This window comes from Bison bison, unplaced genomic scaffold (genome assembly GCF_000754665.1).
Source record: "Bison bison bison isolate TAMUID 2011002044 unplaced genomic scaffold, Bison_UMD1.0 scf7180017864238, whole genome shotgun sequence".
NCBI lineage: Eukaryota > Metazoa > Chordata > Mammalia > Artiodactyla > Bovidae > Bison > Bison bison.
The window spans coordinates 2807994-2812611 of record NW_011494810.1 but is presented as its reverse complement, the minus strand read 5'-3'; positions in this window follow the sequence as shown (position 1 = coordinate 2812611).

The following is a 4618-nucleotide window of genomic DNA, read 5'->3' as shown; positions in this document are numbered from 1 at the left end:
CCCCGCCCCACCCTGGCCAGTCTCCCAGGCAGCAGCTGGTTGCCGCCTGGCTGGGCTGCAGCTGTCTCTGCCTGCCTGGTCCTCCCCTGGGGAGGCCGTCATGGCCCTGTTCTCAAACACCCTCTGGGGGAGGGTGGAGAGATCAGCTTCTCAGGGCTCTAAGCCTGGAACTTCTCCGGCTCCATCCCAGCAGTCACTGCTGCTCTTCAGCCCCCCAATCCACAGAAGAGGTTCCTGACCCAGTGCCTGGCACTCTCTGTGGCCCTGCTCGGCCCTGCTGAATCAGGAGCTCCCATCCAGGACAGACCCTTGGTGGAAGCTCCCGGGTTGCCCCCAGAACCTCTAGGGGATGGTGGCTAAAAGTACAAACAGGGTCAGAAGGGGCTAGGAATACGGATTTGGGACTAGGGCCATCCTGGAAGACGGAGCAGCAGCCACACTTCTCTTCCTAGTCCAGGTTTCCTCTTTGTCTCCTCTTTCTATTCCTCTTTGCCTCACTATGTCCCATCTTCCTGCACAAAACTGTACCTCCTCCAGGAGCCCCCATCTTGGAGAAGGCACCAGAGAAAAACCCAGGGAGTCTTCCCTGACCACTTCTTTTCCCTCAGGAGCCCTGTTCCCCAACAGAATGAGAGAAAACTGGACTTGGAGCTAGGAAGTTCAGAGTTGCCACTTCCACGGTCCCATGGCCACTGTTCTCACTTATTGATCATCACTCTTCACCCACATGAGTGGTGTAGTCCTGCTTGCTTACCTCCAGGGGTTAGGGTTTAGGATGAAATGAGTCTCAGATGAGCACATGCTTGGGGAAGGACGCCCTGCAGAGTTCACATGGGTTATGCTGAGTGTTTCCCTAAGAATTGGTGAAATTCACCTTTGCCGCATCCCTGAGTCTCAGGGCTGCCTCAAAGGGTCTCCTTCCTGCCCAAGGTCTCCATCCCCTCCCCTCCTATTCCCTTGCAGGTGGCTCCACAGACAGCTTCCAAAAGCAGCTCTTGGCTTATGTTCCTCCTCCACTCAAGAACCCCCTCTGGCTCCCAGGAGTCCTCCAAACTTTCTGACTGAGCCCCTATCTCCCACTGAGGTCATTGGCTAGTGACTGCCTTCATTAACCTAGTCAAACACAGGACAGGCAGATCCTTCAAAGCCCACCCAGGGAAGAAAAGGGCTGGGAGGCTAGAGCAGTGTGTAAGGACAAGGGAGTGGCAAATGAGAACCCCCATTTTCCACTTTCCCACCGTGAGCCCACTGCTGTGCTAGGCTCAGCACAGTGGAAGGAGAGGCCCACCACTGTCCCTCATCGCAGCCTTGCCAGATATTGAGACCCTAAGGACTGCAACCTGCCAGGCTCCTCTGTCCACAGGATTCTCCAGGCAAGAAAACTGGAGTGAGTGGCAATGTCCTCCTCCAGGGGATCTTCCCAACCCAGGGATCGAAGCCAACTCTCTTATGTCTCCTGCATTGGCAGACGGGTTTTTTTACCACTAGCACCACCTGGGAAGCCCAGATAAAGATTGGTTTTCCCAATTTAATGGTAGAGAAACTGAGGATATGATGGGCCCCAGGGTCATAAGGATTAGGGTCTAAGGAAGGAGCCCAGTTGATCTCCCACACCAGGTTCCCAGCAGGTCCTATGTACATGGGAGACTCATCAGAGTGATGGAGGCAGCTGCTGCCTGGTAGGTCCTGGGGTCCCAGAGGGGTTCAGCTGCCCCTCCCTGTGCCCCCTCCCTGCTAGCCTCTCTGGCAGGCACGTGCTTACTGGGCCTTTCCACATTCCTCACGTCCCATGTCAGAATGAGACAGATGCTACTAATTCCCCCATGCGAGCTTTGCTGCTCCATCCCCCATCCCCCAAACTCGCTCTGGGCAGCGTGGCAGCATCTGGAGCTGACACCCTTGGTCTGCCTGGGTTCCAAGCAGCTTCTGAGCTAGTGCCCACCCACCACCACCAACTGCAAGAGCCTGTCCGAAAAGCACTGGGTCACCTCCGGACTCTGCCACTCGCTCGCTGCTTGGGTCAGCCAAAGGTTCTGGTAGGAGCAACAGACAGACGGCCACTCAGATCTCAGAAGCCAGAGCCAAGAGGCAGGAGGCTGCTGGGAGGGAATCAGTGCTTGGGAGGGAGGGGTAAGCTGGCCCTGGTAAGGGGGTTGGGAGGAGGTTGAGCTATGAGCTATGACTGAAGTTACCCTCTCTGAGCCTGAAGCACGGGAATGACAACATGCCTTGGAGAGTGGTAGGAAATGCTTGGTCAAAAATGGCTGTTGTTACATGGATTAGGAGGGCATGGCCCCCAGGTCTGGGTTGCCATGATCTCATGCCTTCTTTATGGCATCTCTTCCCTGGAAGGCATGCTTATCCCCATTGCCCAGATGAGGACACTGAGGCTCAGAACGAGGAAGTGACTGGCCTGAAGTTGTTAGTCACTCAGTCGTGTCTGACTCTTGTGCGACCCCATGGACTGCAGCCCACCTGGCTCTATCCATGGAATTCTCCAGGCAAGAATACTGGAGTGGGTTGCCATTTCCTCCTCCTCCCAAGGTCGCATGGGGGCAGTGAGAGAATCAGTGCTCAGGAACGGGTGCCTTTCCCACTGCAGGGGTTGTTCCCAAAGCCCTGGTGGCCCAGTCATTCCGAGGGCCAGGAGAGGCTCTGGATTTCCACGAAGTAGAAATGGAATGTCCACACAAATGGATGGTCATTCATGACACCTAAGCACAGAGGTGCTGGGCCCAGCACTTTGAGCTCCAGCCCTGTGACCTTCATCTCTGCCACCTCTGGGCCTCACATGGGCTATTCCTTCTTCTCCCCTACTTAACTGGCCAAGCCCCTCATGCCCTTTATTTTTTTTTTTTTTTTCCTCATGCCCTTTAGATCTCACTTAAACCTCATTTTTGGGGGCAGCCTCCCCAAGGCCTCCTTCCAAGTTGCGCCCCACTTCATGCTTTCATTGCTATACAGCAGGATGCTCACAAGAATCTCCTTTCCCCAGTAGTGATCCCCAGGAAGCAAGCACTGCCTTGGTAGATTTTTAACCAGTAGTTCTAAAATTTTAGCATATATCAGAATTACCTGAAGAGTTTAGATTGCTGGGTCCTACCCCAGAATTTTGTATCTAGTAGGTTTGAGTATTCTTGCCTGGAGAATCCCCATGGACAGAGGAGCCTGGCAGGCTACAGTCCACAGGGTCACAAAAAGTGAGACCTGACCGAGCTACTAAGCACACACACACACACAGAGGTTTGAGGTAAATCCTGGAAATCTGCATTTCTAACAAGTTCCCAGGGGATGCTGCTGGTCTGAGGCCACACTTTGAGAACCACATTTTAGAGAGGGATTCTGTGCTCATGGTTTAAATAACTGAAACAAAAACTTGAATGGCACAAAATGTTTTCCATGAAAAACTACCCCCTTGTCCCACCCTCTTTGCTCCCAAGAAAAACTGCCCACATTTTCTAAGTCTTCTTGCATTGCTCCCCCCGTGTTCATGCAGCCCTTGATCCAGGGCAGCAGTTACTGTCCTTGCCCCCCAACTCCCATCCAGGGCAGCACCAGGCAGAACGGAGGACAGGTGGAGGAGACTCACCCCCCGGAACAGATACACTCAGGTGCGTACCACCACCGTCTGCCCCTTCCCACACTCTAGGACCCTAACTGGGAGCCCCCCTCCCATCCCTCCACCTGCTGTTGGATTTAGCCTAATCCCAGAGTATGTGTGTGAGGCAGCTGCAGTTCTCTCTGCAGGGAGAGGGCCCCCCTCCGGAGGAAATCTCCTTTTATTCTCTTGCTACCGAAATCTGACCTTCATCAGCACCTGGGCCCCTAGGCTGGGGCCTGTCCCCAAGAAGTGGCTGAGGAGATGGCGTGAAATTGCCAACAGCTGAACTCACCCAGCATTTTCCCGCATCCTCTCCTACTCAGTCGCCACTCACATTCCACAGCGCCAGTCCCTTCCAGGCCTCTGGTGCCAGCCTCTAGTTCTTGTGCTGCTGCTTGGGGCCTAGTCTGACCTGGCCCTACCAATCGCACCCACTGGCCCTGTGGCCTATGGCTGTGGGCGCCTCCCAACTCTCAATCTCCAGACCACTCTTATTCCCTTCAGGGCGTGGTTCGGCGTTCACCTCCTCCAAGAAGCCCACACTGATCTCACAGCACAGCCTAGGCATTGCGCTTCTATGTACAACTGGAGTGACCCATTTATGGCCCTCTCTGTCTCACTCAGGACAGGATCCTCATGGGCTCCCTCTTGAAGTCAGGTCCAGTGCAGGGCAGGCCCACAAAGGTTTGTGAAATGACTGAATGACCTGGTAAGGACGATGATGAGGCTCCTGGTCAGGGAGGTATAGGCCCTTTCCTTTCACAGCCGAGGACCCTAGGAAACCAGGTTCCAGGAGAGGAGGGTTGGCTTGGAAGACTGAGACAGCCAGACCCATATTGGACAGCACAGCTCTACAACCTTGCCAACGGGCTAGCCCTCAGATCCTGGGGGAATGAGGTTATTATAATTGCTGGGGGACTTACTGCATGCGCTAAGTATGGCTTCACTCACACAACTGAGCTTCTGCCTAGATGACCGTGGCCCCTTCCAAGTCACTGCTGAAAACAGACATGGACT